This window comes from Mycteria americana, chromosome 5 (assembly GCF_035582795.1).
Source record: "Mycteria americana isolate JAX WOST 10 ecotype Jacksonville Zoo and Gardens chromosome 5, USCA_MyAme_1.0, whole genome shotgun sequence".
Taxonomy (NCBI): Eukaryota; Metazoa; Chordata; class Aves; order Ciconiiformes; family Ciconiidae; genus Mycteria; species Mycteria americana.
The window spans coordinates 15604012-15623551 of NC_134369.1; the positions used below are offsets into that span (position 1 = coordinate 15604012).

At 36.0% G+C, this 19540-nt stretch overlaps 1 protein-coding gene across 3 annotated transcripts in view; it reads right to left on the reverse strand.

The window, feature by feature from the left end:
• Positions 1-19540, reverse strand: part of SOX6 (SRY-box transcription factor 6) — a 379444-nt gene that overhangs the window by 318212 nt on the left and 41692 nt on the right. For all 3 annotated transcript variants that reach the window (XM_075502220.1, XM_075502218.1, XM_075502219.1), the window contains exon 2: positions 8370-8440. The gene's annotated coding sequence lies outside the window, so the exon portion shown is untranslated. The remainder of the gene's footprint in view (positions 1-8369; positions 8441-19540) is intronic.

Here is a 19540-nt window from a genome sequence, read left to right on the forward strand (position 1 = left end):
AGCTGTGATTGTCCAGGAATGGGGCTGTGAAGGATCAGAAATGCAGCTTGTTTGTTCCTTGATCATATTTCAAGACCTGGAGATTATGTTTCCATACTGGATCAGAAGAATCTTGAAGTGGGCAGCAATCAATACCTGGTATTTCAGAGGCATGCGAATATACCTCAATTCGTACCAAATACATCTTTGGGCAAAAGATTCCTTTCAAACCCATTCACACTTACAAACATAGATATACTGTTAGGCTTTAATGAACACAGTAAGGAAGTACAAAGACTATTTGTTAGGGTAGGATGCTACCTTAATACATAATCAATTAAAAAAGGCCAATAACCTAGCAATGATAAAAACCTGCCCAAGCAAGATAGGATAAGAGAGTTCTAATAAATAATTGTCCTTTAGTGGATACAGGGCAGGGGGAGATGCAATACGGTTGTAGGGGAAATGGCTTTTCAAAAATTTATATTAAAATCTGCATCATGATTTGGAGGAGGAAATGTTCCATAAAATTAAGACTTTCTAACCATACTTTAAAAATACTCATTTAAGAAGCAGCAAAGTGACGTGAAACCTAGTGTTGACAAATACAGAACATTGCATCTTAGAAAGAATAATTTCAGCTATTTAATTTCACTGCTGGATTTTATACAAACTATAATCACTTGGTAAAAATGGAACAATGAAATAAAATGTCAATAATACAAACAAACCCTAAAGACATAAAAAGAAAAGAGAAAATACCATATCTTTAAATAAATCGATAGTGCATGTTCTATTAAGATAGGGTGCTCAAGTCTAAAAAATATCTCAGAAATACAGGAGAAATAAAAGTGAGTTCAATGAGCTTCACAGAATTGTTTAATAAACCAGGTGCATTCTGGAACATTTTTACTTGTCTCTGAAATGCAAAGGGCTGCCTACTTTCCATTGATGGATTGGCTAATCATGAGCCTGATTTGATGCTCATAAAACTTCTTTTGCTGAAATAGGATCAAGGAGTGTTATCACACACTCTGAAGTTAACCACCTCTCTGATCCCTTGTGCCTGCTGTAGGAGCACCTCTCAAGTTTTAGGTAGTTAGTTTGGGGAGTGCAATTTTTACTTCACTTTCATCATGCTAAGCTTGGCTTCAGATTCCTGCACTTTACTCTGAACACTTCAGCAGATCTAACAATGTTCAGTGTTACATCAGTGACCAGGCAATTCTTTAAAAGTACTATATATCGAATACTAAAGCATTCGAGTAGAAAATAGATACTAAACCAGTAGGAATTCCATATAGGCAGCCAGTTTGCTAGCTAGTCATCCGTCTTCTCTCTGGTGCCCTACAGTACTTTAGATCTTCTGCAGGACCGTGTGTGTCTGCCTGACCCTCATTCCTGCCAATTTCCAGATGAAGATCGTCTCCCTTTCTAAATCAAACTTTTCTTTTTATACTGAAAATAAGAACTTTGAATGAAGTTTTACATTTTGTGTACTGTTTCATTGGGGAAGGCAGAAGTGAGAGGTGAAACCAAAAACTCATGTAACCTGCTCTGTTTTAGCATCGGAGAATTGGATTAACTACTCCCTGGGGCTTTTTGGCTCCTGCAGGGACCATCTTTCAGACTAACTTTCAGAGGCAGGATTATACAGTAATCTCTAATAAACCCATAAAGATAATATGGTATTTACACAATTAAGTGTAGTCTCTGAATATTTTATGATGCACAGCACTGAATCCATCACACACGTATATTAAGAACAGAAGCTGCTCCCAGTTAGTTCAAATTGATTTTGTTCAATGTCTTGTTAATGTAGATACCCCAAAATATTAATTCATCATCACTGGGCATGAACTTAAACTACTAAAAGTAAAAATTAATATTTTCACATTATTTGTATTTTAATTATTAATGAAAGTGCTGCCAAGAAAGGGGAAAAAAAAAGCCTTAATTCATGGAAAATTAATTTTTAAAAAATATGCACTGATTTTTAAAATTGACCTTTGTGCTCTGTATTATCTTTAATATCTTAAAGTAACATTTTTAATGGAGGCTTCACTTTGATCAGCTCTTTTTAATTAACTTTAGAAATGTGAGTGTTTTACAGTACAGTCTTCATCAATTTTTTTATTTAGCTATTAACACTTATGTTTTACCTTCAACAGACCATTATCAGATTTCTATTGAGTCAGGCTGCGGTATATACCAAAGATCTTGATACATCTAGCAAGCAGTTAACCTCTTACCCCACGGTCTCTTGTAACTGTGATTATGATGAATGAGTGGTTAGTTCTAAGCAATTCTGTTTTATGTCAATAAATGAATCAAACAGCCATTGGTATATGTGCATTAGGAAGACAGAGAGAAAATGAAGCTGTCTGTGGACACTTTATAACCCTCACCCTTTTAAGTAATATGATTTGAAAAGTTAATGCTGACATCAGTTGTTGGTATTGTTCATCCATACTACAGAATAAGAAATCCTTTGTGTAATTTACGTAGAATAAGAAAGACTGTATATAATTTACTACTCACAGCATGGCTTAAAGAAAATTCTCTTTACAGCTTTTCTAAGATCCTGCATTGTAGTTATTAAGTGACCTGAGGCTTTGGTTTTGTGATGAACAACCATTTCTTCTAAAAATATTTTGGCTCTGCAAATGCCAATCACTTGCAGAAAACCTATAGGACTCTGTCCAGGTATGGACTTGTACAAATACTTTGCTTCCACGTTCTTAATTCAGCTTCTTAGCACAAATATTTCCTAACAGATTCCTCTCTCCCAAGCATTGCACACAAATTCAACAGCATATAGAATTGTTGGGATGAGGATTTCCATTATATTGCTTAGCACTTTTGCAAAGAATTTTTCAGACAGCAGATGGATCTAGTGCATTATACGGATCTCGTCCAACACACATATAGAGCAGCAGTAGGGTTAGGAGGTCCTCGCTTACATCCAGAGCATGACAATCCTTTGAAAAAGCATTTCTAGCAGCAGCTTCACTAAACGGTTCAACTGCATCAAAAAGTAAGCAAAGACCACATACGTGGCCTCTGCCTTTGTGCCACGTGTCAGAAGCGAGAGTGCTAGCCACATGGTTGGATAGCACTCTCGCCCTCAGTGGTGTCCTCATTTTAGTAAGTGCTAAAGAGTCTAATAGCATGAAACCCTTTGGGTTTATATGAATTAAAACTATTATTTTGTATATTGTCTCTTTTGGCATACATTTCATTCTTCATAAAGAATTGAAGAAGATTTCTGTGATACATTCAATATCAAAATCCTAGAAGTAGTTTAAGTGCGCTATTTGCTTATTGTAAGAAAAACTGGCTAAAATGAATACAATGCATATTGCTTCCACAATATGAACATTCTCTATATCTATTAATTTATTTACTTACTACCAAGATACAGTCTGTACAGTCAATAGAGAAGCAGCCAAAATAATGTCTGCTGCACTCAGAAGGTAAACGGGAACTCAGATAGGAACATGCTTCTGTGCCAGCATCATGCAACAGACACTCCTTCTATTAGAACTAGAAGTCCCTAGGCGACCTCTCACAACCACACACCTTTAGAAAAATTCACACAGGGGAGTCCATCAGACATCCCAGCTAGAAGCATGGGGTGGGGAGAGAGAGAATTTCAGTTCAGATGCTAAAAAAGAAACAGAACTTTTTGTAGTTTTCTTTGGACTTCTGTCCTGTTCTCAGCAGCTGAGTGTCCCATCTACCTTTCTCTCTCCTTCAGCCTTTTTTCCACACCTTCCTCTCTTCAGATACAACGACAAAGCTCTGGATGGACGCAACTATGCTTCTATTAGACCCACACTGGCAAATGGGCTTGGGCACCTACGCACCAGGTATTACTTGAGTGCAAAGAAATGTCCTTTCCCCCTTCCATTTCGTTTCTACTCAACTGACTCTCTCTTCAGTACATCTAAAATATGTGTATTTACAGAAGCTTTCTCAGACAAGAAAACTCTTCAGGGGAGGTGCCTTGCTTTTGTATTTGTTTATACCTCACATTATATAGTGGAACTTTGTTTCTTATAAGAAAATTTGTGTGCTACTGTAGCACAAGCGTTGCATAAAAACAGTAAGATAGTTTTCCACTAGAAGCACATTTTATATTCACCATTTATAAAATAATCCCAGAAAAATAGAGCTTCAAAATGCTGGGGGCTCCTTCATGGTGCAACTACATCGTTTTACATTGGCACGTCACAAATGTTAGCAGTAGAGTAGGCAGAAGAGGATAAAACCTCTGACACCTCCAGTACACACATACCAAAAAAGTATGGATGTTGCAGCAAACAGAGCTTCTAGTAAGGCATCACTTTGCTTTCTTAATAGGAATTTTGAAAGAATCAGCTCTTCATAGAAAGAGGTAAGTGATAAGCTGATAAACAACTCCTTGACCAAAATGCTGATGAACAATTATATCTTACGAAGAGAAAAATGGCGATCAACTTTTTAAGAATTGAGTTCAGTATATTGCTTTTCTGGAAAGTATAGACACTATATTTTCCCAAATAAATTAACTGTAATTCAGTAGAACATCAGTTAGCAATTAAACCCATAAAGGTAAACAGTGCCAAAGCCACATATGTATTCACTTGCTCCAAATAAGCTGTGCCTTCTTTGACTTTATCATGTAAATATTCACAATTTAATAGTTCTCTCCTTTTAAACAAGCTGGTACAAATACAAAGCACAAATCTATTTGGTCAGATGCTCCATGGTGTAAATAAACACAGTCTCTAAGTTTTAAACAGGACCATTCCAAATTAAACTAAAAAAAGTATAAAAATTGCCTTAAAAATAAGATAGAGGAAAAAATATTAAATATTGAGTTTGAAGCAAAGCATGCTCCCTGATGATGTGCTGATTGGAATAAGTGTTAAAAAGATTTTAAAAGTTTACCTACTCACAATCTCAGTTTTGTTGTGTTATAATGTGTGTGCATGTGTGCATCTCCTAAGTGTTTCTATTTTTGTTTTTAAACCTTCTTTGAAAAAAATTGCTGCTGTTTGTTTTTAAAGCAATTTGACTTTAGTCTCAAATCCAATTATATTGTTTTCACCATATTTTCAATACAGGCTTTTCACTGAAGAGCTGTTCTCGCAAGACACTGAAGTTTCATGGGTTTTAACACCATTCCTTTCAGGGTTTTTTTTTCCCCTCTGTCAGTGTTTTCACTTTGTAGTCAAGTAACAATTAAATGTTTACACAGAGACTGAGCTGCTAGTAAAAAGGTATTTCTAAGTGCTGATGTACAAGCAAAATTTGTTTTAAATGCTGTGTTATAAGAGGACATTTATTTTGCCGTCTGTAACTTTAAATAACTATTGCAGTTTACTACTGGACAAACCTACTTGAGAAGAACAATTAAATAAATTAAACCACGTTAAGACCACATTCTTGAAAAAAGTAACCTTTAGTTAGGACAATTACTCTGTGGGCATAACACAAAAGCAGAAATGTCACATTTTCCATGAAATTTACTTTTGTATGAATCATCAATCCTGTTTTCTCCTGAACAAAACTAGCCAAATATGACAAAAAAACCCCAAAGTTGTCTGAACTGGATGATCCAAGTAATTACATGTTACAGCAGAATGCATCTATGACAAAACTTTCAAAAATTTGAGGAAAAAGTTATTATAGCCCCTGGTTGAAATAGCTTTGGTATAGACCTATAGCAGTATTTAGCTGATCTTGCTGTATTCCCATATAACAAATATGCACAGTTTCAAAGATCAATCTTCCTAGCACTGATCTACACTCCTTCCCTTTGGAGTATAGATCAAACAAACACACTATAAAAACATGCCCATATATTACAGCATAACATGAAAAAGGTATACACTTCTCATTAGCATTTTTTAAATGCTGCTTAGAATTGAATCTTCTCAAAACTCCTTATATATGCAAACTTTTTGTCTTCCACACCAACCCCCAAAAGCTCCCATCTTATATGGTATCATTTGCCTAGGGCCTATTTGTTCAGCCTCAGGTCCTGATCCTGATTTCATCAGCTTCCACGGTCACCTCACATGAATAAGTATTTGCAGAAATCAAGCCTTTAAATTGAAAGATACTTGAGATAACAACCCGTCCTATTAGTCTATAGAGCACAGTGAAAATTTACGACACTGTACGTATTACTGTTACTGAACAGTAAGAGTCTGTATCTGCTGAACTAATGTATACTACCTACAAAATATTTGCAAGTTGAGAGGTACAATAGAGATGATTTAAGAAGATCTAAACCTGTATTACTATAAAATGTATATTTCAATCCTGCTTTCAGTATGTGAGGAAACATCGGGCTGAAACAGTCAGTTGTACACCCTACATTTTCTTTTCAGTTTATGTGAACTTAAGGTTCGCATGTGTTCCTAGATATATAGTGCTAAATACTAAAATAAGTCCTTTAATCAGAGAACAAGAACAGCCAGCATAGTGTTAGCTTCTCCAGATGTTCATGTCAATGTGCCTGAACTCTGAGTTGCAGAGAATACCTGTAAAAGACTAGACTGTGGTTCATTTTGTACAATCATTTTGTATATTCATTTACTTGGCTTCATTGGTAAGGCTGCTGAACCACGTTCCAGTTCTCATGGTCACAATGCTGTAAGGTGTCTCAACTGTACTAACACCTTTTCCTGCAAAAGCCAGTGTACGGTTGTGTGATAACAACAGTCCATGCTTCTCATTAAAGTTTAAGTACTTACTTGGTTGACCTAAGCACAAACATTGTTTTCAAAGTACTTTTTATGTCAATTTTGTTTACCACAGTTGTTTGTTGTTGTCAACCAAGAAAAGCAGGACTCAGATCAGGAATCCACAATATAATTACTAAAGCCTTTTATATGTTCACAATACCACATGAACCTGAATTAAACAATACTTACAGGTTCTCATCCAATTAGCCTGGTACGCACAAAGAAGTTCACCATGAACCTACCATTGTATTTATGCCATTGCTTTGATTGGAAAGTATACTCCGTATCGAGGTATAAAGAGGTACTGTTTGTATTGACTGATATATTACTATTTCCATTTATAGATGAGAAAAATGAGACAAAGAAAGCCTAACTGACTGCTTGAAAAAACATGCAGTGGCAAAGCCAGGAAGAGTTACAACAAATTCCTCGCTCTCAATTCAGTAATCACTTTACATTGCCTTCTCAGAACTACTTTTCAATGGTAATACTTTTTAAAAATGGTTTATTTTATTTGATGACAATATTTTCTTTAAATATGACTGACAATGCTCTTTAAAAAGATGCTGACCTGTAAATGAAGGAAACTGCAAATATAATAGCAAAACCATATAGGAAAATAAACATTTGTAAAGAGGAAGGGTTAGTACAAATTGAACACATTTCCATACTGAGAGGAGAACCAGCCATATTTTTCCCTGATGAATGTAGTTTTGTGAACATCTTTTTCCACAAATGATTGAATAAATATTTATTCATAAACTATATTTGTGACTTAAGAGACCAAGCAGCATAGATTGGTTTCATTTATATTACCTCATGCAAGAGGTATTGCAATAATTTATATCATGCCAAGTCTAAGTCCCATTAGATTTTCCTTATTATACTTGACTAAAGGTGAAGACTATCCAAAACAGTAATTCTGAAAGCTTTCTATTTGATGTGTAAATACCTATCTTCCTCCCAGATCCTCTTCTGTAACTTTCCCTTTCTCAAAGCATTTACGCATAGGCCTAGTCCCATTTGCTTTATTTGAACTTGGGTATACGCTGAAACATATTCTTGGGCCAAGACCTAAATGACTACAGTCTCAGTCATTTTGCTGCAACCATAAAGATCAGCCTTCTCCAGGGTATATAAAAATACATTCCCAGTTCAGCAGATATTGGTTGTCCTAGTGTTTCCTCAATAAACCCATGTAGCATTTCCTCTAAAAGTCCTGTCAGTCTTGAATCACAGCCCCAATTCATTTCTAGAAATAATTTTCATCACAGCAGCAAGATGCACTGCTATCATTAGCAAGTGTCACAACTGATGTGTTACTGTAAGCAACACCATTCTCTCATTATTATTATTATTATTATTATTGTTGTTGTTGTTGTTGTTGTTGTTATGAAAACAAAAAGAAAGCTTGAAATAACAGGAATATTCACCGTTAATTCAAGCATCTGTAGCCCTCTGAATAACTGAAGCATAAGCTGGTAGCAAAAAAACTACAAAAAGTTTATGAGTAGTTTGGTACATTTCTTAATAAAAGAACATTCTAAAACTGTGATATGACAGCGACATTTTAAAATAGCCTCCATTCTTCATGGTAAAACAGTATTAGAAAGATGCACATAACAGGAAAACTAATCAATAAATACTTACAAATACACAAGAAAATCAGCCCCAGCTCCCAGAAATCACTGGTAAGTTGCTTTTGAATTCATGAAACTGACCTGAAAACGTAAAGGGAAAAAAAGTTGAAACAAAAGAAAGCCCAGAACTGATAAATGTTACTTTTTTATTATTATAGAATAGTTATGATTTTTAACTATGAACTAAATAAAACAGCACACAAGACTGTTGTCACTATTTCAGCCAAGTAATTTACACAGAATTTGTTTCCAGGAAGCCAATACCAAGAGAAACAATTATTTCATTGTTCTGCATCTCACACCATAGCAACCCAGTCCATTACGGCTTCTAAGAACTATCATAAATGCAAGCATGGTTATCTCTTAATAAGGAAAATAGCTGTGAGGGTTTTTTTGGCTGGTTGGGGTTTTTTGCTTGGTTTTTTTGTTTTCAAGTGTTACGGAACATTCATTACTTTTTTAAAGTATTTTGTAACAGCATTTTTCAGCTTAACTGGTGTAAAATAATATTGTTTAGGTGCATTTAACTGGAACCTATCTAAGGCAAAATTCATACAGAAAGACAGACTAACGATTTTGTTCTCCTATGGTCTAGATCCCAGTTAGAAGCTTAGCCTAAGTACAATGCGTTCACTATAAGGCATGATTAAATCCAACATTCTTTTTCCTGCATACCCCTCAGTTCTAGTTGGAAAGGTAACAGATGCAACTCAAACCCACAGAGCTTGCCTTATAAAATTCTTTAACTAGCACAATGACTCACTTTATGCCTCTAAATATCCATGGTTTCCTCTCTCCAGAACCCCCATGCATTAGAAGGTAGTTCAGTAGTTTATTTTTATTGTTTGGTCTACATACAGCACATTTTTAGTTCTTAGGAAAACAAAGAAACTTTGTTGCACAGCCCTTGTTTTCTTTCCAAAATGTGAGGATGGATATGGGTAACATTAAACTGAAAATAGTAATGGAGCCTGGGCAACTAGTTTAGGTCAAAACCTTTTTGTTCTCTGGGAGCTATCTGATTAATTTGCAGTTCATAAAACAGTGGGTGTAAGCACAGTTTAAAAACATGTAACTATATTTAAGATGAAATCATCATTTTTGTTAGCCTCCAGTAATCTTTAAGAAACACCTTCCCACAACATTTCTGTATCCTAAAGTGCACCAGCCAGTACTGCACAGTGCCTAGAGACAAGGAGAGAATACCAAACTTATCTTGATGTAGAATATCCTCCTTATTTCATATACCCACCCTGAAGTGCATATTATTCATTCCAACCAAGCCCTCCCCCATCCTGAAAGTACACATTTAATTGTGTCTTCTCTCCTGTAATACCAACAGAGAGTCAACAAATCTCATTTGCTATATCAATGCAGTGTTATTATGTATTTTAAAAGCAAGTCTGAATCTCATTATCAGCTGATTTATGCCATTAGTGTGCTTTGGAGCCACCAATTAAACAAGGACAGTGGTTCATAAGGTCACAGTTAATTAATCTGAAAGAGCATAAATACACTTTAATGCACACCACCTCATGTAGAGAATTTAGGAACAAAGCACCAGATCTTTATTCTGGGCAAGCAATTAGGGGAAAGGTTAAATATGCAAAATTTTAAATTTAGCTTTAGTACTCTGTTAATCTAACACGAAAAAAAGTTTAGTTTGGTAAAAAATCCTGCAGAATACTATGTATGTGAAGCCTTGATTCTTACAGCAACAGTGCCAGTGAGGGAGAAGGCGGAACAGGGCTAACCATACCCAGTGACCCTGAGCAAATAAAGGCTTGTTGCTCAGATAACACCTCAGAACTGGGAGTCGGCTGCAGGCTTATCCATTACATAGCTGGTCAGGGTGGAAAAAATAAAAAACCCAACCCCAAACAGCCCAGTCTATTCAAAATGGACTCATCTGAGCTAGACTGTTGTGTTTAGTACATCATACAAACCTGACTTTTCCTTCAACCACATTCCCTTAGTAAATTTAATAAAATAGTGAAATCAATTAAGTGTTCAGTAATAGTCTACCAACACAACCAGAGTATAAGTAAAATGATGAAAACAATCTAATGGACCAGAAATAGTTATTCACAGTGAAAATTCAAGTATGAGGTATCTGGGGTTTATATGGAAGAAAACTATACCTGTTTCTTACTGCTTTGACTCATTTTACCTTGCACAGTTCCTTGCTCAAAAGATAGATGATATAGCTAACACACACACACAAAAGAACCCAAAAGCAAACCTCATGACCTAATTAGATGAAGTAGTTGCTAACTTTTTTTTTTTTTCTCTTTTACACCTGTGGTCCTATATTCTATAGCCTTCCATCACTTTTTTTTCTTTTTAGCTTTCCAGGTAATTTTTCTTAAACCAAAAAAAAAAAAACTTTTTTCTTATCCGTGTAGAAAACCTTCTGTCCATCAAACACTGACATCATAAAGTTTAATACAAAATTTCTATCAGGCGTATCCTATGCAAATCACATAATTAAATATAAATTTATTACACAGATAAAATAGACCAAGGACTAATACTCTACAGGTCAGTAGTTGTTCCATCTAGATTTTTATACCTGTCTCTTTTATCAATAAAAGACTTGCATCGTGTTTTTAAAGGCGTTTAGGAGGCCACCTTCCCACTGATGTTGAGAAGACCTAATGCTTTCAGAAGTCTAGCCCTTATTCTATTACCTTAACCCTTTTACGCTTTCACTTCAGATGTCTCGAGTTAAACCCCAGGTGACTACACAGGTGAATAGTTGTTGTATAAACACATACAAGAACAAAGTTTTCTTTAAAGTATTCTGTTGATTTAATTGGTACAAGTTTCACCAGAAACTTCACTCAAATATTTTGCAGTCAAAATGCTCTCAAAACATTCTCAACACCTGCAATTTCTGCAGGTATTTCAGATGCTTGTTTGGAAAGTTGCTAGCATCCTTATCAAGGCCTGACTCTCCCAATCCCACTATGAAAGGGCAAAAATAAAGCTGTAAGAGCAACCTATGCTCTGATTGCAGGTACCTTTGCCAAAAGATGGTTCATACTTAAATCAGTGCATAGCATGAACCGAACGGAAAAGGTTGTGTTTTCTTTATCCGGTACTATAGCTGACTTTCTGTTCTACCACTCTGTTCAAATGCCAAAACTTTTGACAGCAGAGGAAAAACACAGTGTAAAGACCTATATCTGTGTACCAGTGACTCCAGTACTCTGGTACTGATCAGCATTTCAACCTATGAGCTGAAGCATGGTTGCAAGGCAGGGGAACTGAGGCAAAAGCAGATGCAATATAGCAGATCTATATGAACTTACTGGCTATACTTCCGTGACACTTGCTGTTGAAAACAGCCAGAGGTAACACACCATGGACTCCCAAGTCTTGGAAAGTAGAATAAAAAAACCATACAACACAAACTGCCAACACCATGAAAACAAGAAACCACAAAGACAGGGATTTACAAAAGGACCAAAGGGTTCAGGCAAACAGCTTTCAATGAAAATAGCAAAGGTTGATTATCTCCTCATTTGCCTCAAAAACTCCATTTTAGAAAGCCATAAAAAGGTTACATTTTAAATGAAAAGGTTTGCTCAAAAGCAAAGATCATCGCAGTTTTCATGGTTTTGACTGTTTGTTTGTTTGGGGTTGGTGTTTTCGAAAAGGAAAAGGTGTCCTAACATCAGGTAACATGAAATAAGACCAAGGTCATCTCCACAGGCAACAAAAAGTCACAGGCCTGGCTTAAAAGAAGTGTTAATAAAGTTAACCATCTCTCATTGACTTGACTAAGAATAATGTACAGTCATCCAACAATTTCACAGAATCTTTCAAAATAACTCACTTTTCAAAAAGCTAAGTTTTTGCTTGTCTTGCAAACGCGTATTGACATCAAGAGAACGCTGGACATAAAACAGATTATGTACATCACTAAATGACTGCAGGATCTTGTATGCCCTAAGTGTTACAAACCAAAGAAAATTCCATAAATACCCGATGTCACTTATAAAATAGTCCTCTTTTCACCCAAACACCATCAGCTCTAATAATTCCAAGAGATTTTAGTTTTCAGAACGTAAGATTTCACCACTTTTGGAAAGCAGAAAAAAATTACTAATTTTATAAAATCTTTAATTAAAATATTCTTATTCTTCTAAGTTAGAGCATCTACAGGTAGTCTGTATTTTCTGTGCACAGTCATCAGTGAGCATGAAGGAAGCCTGCAAGTAAAAAATGGAAGCAGTTATTTAGTAAAAAGCATGGCATCATGTTATATCATTTGAGAATGTGGCCTATCATTGTGGGCTGCTGGGACTAAAATATGTACCATTCAACAACTGTTAAAAAACTATTTTCAGAATTATAGCATGATGTGAAATGAGAAAAAGGAATAATACAGAAATGAAGCTATACATTTAGGGCCTGAATCACATCGCAATTTCACATCCTGCAATGTGCAAAATTTCACAATTAAAACAACATTAATGACCTGTAAGCCCCTAGACACAATCCCAAAAATTAAGGTGGCAGTAGGCTGATTATGATGAGATCCTTTGAGTTGGATTTCTAAAAATCTTACTTAATTGAGGTAAAGGGCACAGTTTCAAGATGATTCAATGAAGAATGGTTTACTTACACACAGAAAACTTTTCATACACGATCATTTTGAAACAGGAAAGTAAACACAGTAATTAACCACTATAGATGAGACTTTCTACAAAAGACACAAGGAAATTCCTGTTATCTTTCCCTTTGTGTCACTTCTCTTCAATGGCCCAGGATTGTATTTTACTGCCTTTGCTGGCTTGTTTCTTAAACTGTTCACTCTCCTTGGTTCCATGCATTAGCAAAAAAACCAAAAAACAAACAAACAAACCAAAAAACCCCAACCAAACCAAAACAACCACAATGTTGTTTACCTAATGCTTTTCATTCTAGAATAGTCCCTCTGCAATGATCCTCATTTGGATTTTTGTACTCTGTAACAGAGATTGCAGCCAAATGATCTATCAAAGGAGGAATCAGAGCATGCCACCTGTTACACCACTGGTCATTTTAAAACACGTGTTGCATCACAGTGAGGTAAGAACACCAACACGGTGCATGCGATGTAAACGTTGGTCTCCAAAGCTCTGGACTCAGCCGCTGCCTTTGCTATAGATTTTCTGCTCAACCTTCAGCAAAGGAGTTTCTCTGTGCTTCTTAGTTCCTTATTCACAAAAAGGAGCTACTATTTCTTCCTTCTCTAACAGTGATGCTTTACAATTCTACATACCAGAAGCTGTGATGTCGTTATTACAGAAATGAGGTTTTAAAAAGTACCTAAAATAGGATACATCTCCACAGAGTTTTGCAGGGAGATGTGAGCTCACTCTGCCCACACTTGGAGATGACTGGCCACAAACCCACTCTAATCCAGTTTAGCTATGGTTAGCACTTACGTAAACTAAGTGACTTCCAGTTTAGAGCAACCTCACATCTGCCTAGAAAAAGCATGTCGACACACACATACAATAGACGGTGTTTCTGTAAACTGCCTCTTAAAAAAAAGGAACCCCATAAGCACCACCACTCAACAGCTGTTCCCTGTCTCTCCCAAAAGGGTGTCACTCAGTAGTGGCACATGATCTGGTAGCATTATATTATATAACTGACTATAAGAGTTCCTTATGATCTCTTCTGTAAAGGCACATGCATTTGCAAAATTGCATTATGTCTTCAACAGGCAGCTCATGAAGGTTTCTCTGCTGTGTGCCTGCATATCTATAAAGCAGCCAAACACTACAGGACTTGAGCACAGAATACAATATTAGGGTCTTTTGGCTGTGCCACTTCATAGCATAGCATCAGGTGAAGACTAAAAAGGATTTTGATGAAAAAAGTACCGCACATGTCCAAAAACTAATTTAAATGTATTATTACACCTGCCACCAAAATTGCATTTGAAAACACCAAAACCATCTAATTCACTGTGCAGGTGAAAGAAATACCTAAATATGTATTTATTCTTTTGTATAAAAGGAAGGGGGCCTTGCATTCCAGATCTGACAAGCAGATAAGAACCACAAGACACACACCACACACTGCTTGGAAGGCTGAAGGGAGAGGAGGAACTCCAGTTATAATTCATGGGTTAGAGATAGCAAAAGCCTCCTCAGTGGCCTGGGGTAGCTGCCGGCTCCCTGCTCCCGCAGCAAGGGACTCAGATTTCCCAGCAGTTCCTGCACCAGCCCACTGCCACTCACACGATGTAGCTACGACACAAAAAACACTTCTGAACTTCTTGTGAGCTACGTGCCGTTTTAATAGCCACAGGCTGGCTTATTCCTAATCAATATAATTGAATTAAAGAAAACAGAGAAATGCTTTCAAAACAGGCACGTTTCTGTAGTGTTTACATATACAGATCCATGCGCTGAAGGCACTACAAGGCAAAGTAAGCCCAGAATGAAAAGTTACAGCATTACAAGCCCCAAGAAGTATGACTGGTGTTCCAAATACTAGAAACCCTCCCAATGCGTGGTACTGGTAGAAGAATACATCAAATACAGAGAGCATTTCACAGCAAATGCAAACTGCACTTGGAAAGTTACTTTCTACACCTAGAGAAGCAGCAGTGTGCAGAGGACATGGCTTGGAAATGGCATCCAGGGTCACTCTTCAGAGACTCCCATTTGTCACACAACCACTGGAATCAACCACACAAAGACACATATGGCAGCTCTGGCATTGACCTGCATGATAATATTTGGCAATTTTTTTCTCTTCTCTCTCTCTGTGCCTCAACTGTACTTTCTCCGTTTGGAATGATAGCTTTTTAATTTCTTCCTATGTGTGTGCAGGGACTTGCAACCGTAACAGGGTCTCAGTGTGCTACTTTAAAACAATCTCACAAGGGTTCTCTGGATACAACTTTAACACAAAATAATAACAATATTTTCATTTATTATATAATCTTATCATTATGTAATAATTGCATTATGCAAGAAGAACAACACATACCAGGAGCTGTTAGCCTACCACACTGATGTATTTTTTCTTGACAAATTGTATTAAAATCATATTAGCAGGTTTTGGCTCCCTTTATCTTTTGAATACGTAACACGTGTCAGGTTCCCTGCTCTTTCATATTCAGACCAATGTTTAAAGTAATTTTACTGAAGAATTGGCTTACTTTGTTTAAAAGAGAGTACATTCTTTCAGCTCAGTCATATGACCAAAAAGAACAGTATAAAAAGTATAAAATGTTATTCAAACTGTAATTTAGCATGCAGTTAAGTCTCTTTAATGAGCTTCATGAGCTCTGGATTGGACTAAACTGAAAATCAGTTACACAACAGAATGGAATCACATTGATTTGCCATTCAAATCAACTATCTACATTTACGGGTACATACTCATTTTATCCCATTTTTTAAATATATTATGTATACATATGTTTATATATTATCTACAATTGCTGACCTCCTCTGAGCAAATAAACAGTCTGTTTGGAAAGAAAAATGAAAACAAGTTCCATGACTGTATTTTCCTTGCTAGACAAAGCATCAAGAATTATGTAGAGTTGTGAACAGTTAAATAACATGGGAGGCTTTGAGTCATTGTACATCACTGCTGAAAGTCTGAAGCTGTTGCACACAGAACATGGAAAGGGTTCAGGACACATCTTCATCAGGTTCTTTCACTGGACTTTGACATGAACACCTACTAAATTGTACTTGTGCTACATTTACCAGATGCAAACTCCTTGGCACAATTTTTTGATAGTGTAATACCTACATATGCATAAGCAAGGCTTGGAATAGTAACAAGAAACCCCTTAAACAGGAAACTAAAGCCTTCAAGCAAAGAGATATATATGGGAGCATGGGGGGAAGTGTTAATTGTGAAAGCCCAGTTTTACCATTATTTCCAAGAGCTACAAATGGTAAGATAGCTGAAATGTCTATCTGATATTTTAGAGATATCAACAACAATACTAGTGCATGGGAACATATTACCATATTTAAAATTCCAGCATAAATATACCATATAGCACTTGGATTTGAAAATTCCCTGAAAACTGGAGATTCAACCTGTCACAACTACAGTGCACTTCCACATTAAAAAAAAAATAGAGATTGGTGGTTTTGATTTAAAAAAAAAAAAAGAAGAAGAAGAAGAAAAAGAAAAATCCAACAATGTACCCTTACCTCCAGAATTTAATATAAGCAGGTTGTGAGCCAAACAGCCAGGAGCTAAGTCAGCTGTACATAAACTCACATTTTTAATGACAAATCTATTTTTTAATATTACAATATAATACAAGTGTGCCATTTGCTCCCATTGAAACTAGCGTTAATCCAGACAAAATACTGGGGTTCTGTATTGGAGAGTACCATATTACTGAAGCTTAGATTTTCAAAGCTAGTTAAGTAGGACATAAAAATCAATTAGAAGACCTTAAGAATGTCTGCCTTCAGGTCTACTTCCCTGGATTCCCTGAGGGATAAAACCTCCTTAATACATATCTTGGGGTTTTTTTTCCCCCAAACCCTGAAGTATAATAATTATAGCTTAAGTCTTTTTTTTTTAAAAAAAAAAAAAAAAAAAAAGGAAAGACCTCATATACTAACTTCCCCTCTCAGCTCCAATTTTTTAAATTCATTTCTCCTGACACTATAAGCAGAGAAAAGGAGGTCCAGGTGCTCTCATTTTAATTTCACTTTAGTGAAATCATAAGTAAATAAAAACTTCTTTCTTAAAGGATCTGTTCAGCCAGTTAGAATCCCATCTTACATATGTATCCTCTGCCAGAAAATGGTTCCCCAAGTATGTGGCACAGAGTGCTACCAGCAAAGATATGGCTTTGTATTCTGCCCAAAGGCCATTCTATTTGTGATTATCTACAATAATTAGTCCTGAAGACATTTAACTCTCACCTGCTGGACAAATAAATCACAAAAAAAAAAAAAAAAAAAAAAGAGGTTACCTCACCAAGCCCTCAAAATAAAAACCTCTCAGCCTCCTTTCAGTCTCTCCTAAAGCATGACTATTTAATTAGTTATAAAGCCAGCAAAAAATATGTTTAATTAAGGAAAGAGTACACCTTGAAACAGAAATTTGCCTTCAATGGTAAAGCTATCAGTTTGATAAGAAATCAAGCTTTGGAGACTTAACCAGGTGAAGCCCTAGTTTCTTCTGATTTTCACCTATGACATCTCTGTCAAAATCTTCTTTGTGATTTTGAACAATACTTGTTCTTGTTGCCTATCATCTAAAGATTTTGATTTCCTATTTTTTCTGCAACATTCACCTCTGCAAGATATTTTGAAACCAGAACTAAAAGATGTTCACCATATAGAAATCCTTGCAGGCAATACTGCCTATCAAATAAATGATGCAACGACCCCTAACTCCTATTTATATTAAGCCCAGTCATGGGTACTAACAGTCAAGCAGGTTAAAATGCTAAAGCTCTACTTTCTATCAGTCCATAAAAATCAGTCTTATGTTCATAGGCTCCTGGGGTTTGTATGGTGTATAGAGATCCCATGTTAGTAAACTGTCGATCTTGGAGTCAGAGGTGCCCTGCACTTTAGGACAGACTGTCCTAAGCTACAACTTAAAGGCAAGTTTGGGGAAAGGGTTCTGTTTTTCACGTGATGAAAATGATTCCCAGCCTCTTTAGGTAGTCATATAAAACTGTATCTCCAGGCATTTACTAGCGTTGCTCAACATCCACGAGCCTCAGGCTATCCGCACCTGCCCTCAGCATGATACTGACAGGCAGCAATGAAAAGCTGATGGCTAGAGGGGTGGCTACTAAGTGCTTTGCATATGATATTTCAAAAATGTAAATGGAATACTGATCTTAAAAAAAAAAATTAAAAAAAAAAAATCACACACTCAAAAAGTTGGCATTAATCTGGACAGCAAACCTAAAATGTTTACAAAATTAACCCTTCAGCCTGACATGTCTCATTACAAGATCTTATCACTGGTTTAACTAAACAAAAGAAAATGAATGAGAAAAAAAATGTACAGGGAATAACTTATATTTCTTTAAAAAGAAAGTTCTTTAGGAAGTGCTTCAAATATGTTTCTGTCTTGTGCTAAATGAAGCAGCTATTGCTGTGGAATTTTAGGGTGTTGTTTTCTCCGTTTTCTTTTTAACGAACACCAGAGTGAACATTACAGCAACATCCATCAGAAATCATTAGAGCACAAGTTATAACTACTCCCCGGCAACTATGAAGTATGTAGGTTGCTTTCTTTTTTTCTTTTTTTTTCTTTTTTTTTTTTTTTTGTAAAATTTTTGATTCCTCTATTTTACTTCAACTAGACATACTTTTCTTCTTTGAGCTAGAAATTTCTCTTTTTCCAGGTGACTCTGCCCTCTTTTTCTGGCATATGCACCTTTGGAATGCAGTGCAGAGTTAATTACTTATGTATAAGTAATTAAAGTATTATAAGTATTATAAGTAAACTTATAATAAAACTTTCTGGGAAATCAAGGAAAAAGAAAAGGTTTAAAATCTTAGCCAATGCCACTCTCAAGAACCAAAATCACATTAATAGATCATCTTTCCCACTTGACAAAGTTTTTAATCCTTATTCTTCTCTTTCTTCATTTAAGAAACTGTAAAATGTTAGTTATAGTTCCAATGATCACGTTTATAATTTCACTTATTTTATTGCTAACTACTCCTTGCTTCCAAATAACTTAATCCTTCGCTTTCTTTCCGACTAAGTGCATTAGGGTGGTACTGCAGGTTGCAGCTACGTTCAAGATCCCCTTGTTCTCAGTGCTGTGTAAATTGCCATAAAGGGTCTTAAAAGTGCACGGTTCTAAGAGGACATGCATTTTGAAGGTATCAACAGACACACTACTAGGTGTGAATAAATATGGTCCCTCAAAGAAATACATCAAACCCTGGGGACTTCCCTGATCTCACAGGAAGGCACGGCTATTTTTGGAACACAGAGTTAAAACCCAGCTGTACTTGATTCGTTGCAGAAAAACCACAATTTCAATGGATCTAGGATTTTGCTCTTTATTCTGTCACCCCAATGAGGTAATGAATCTCTTAGAAATTTTCAGAACTTTGCTGAATTATCAATACCTGATAATTCCCCGCAAAGTCAGACACTACTATTATTAATCACCACAAGAATATATTTTGCACCTATATAAAATTTCAT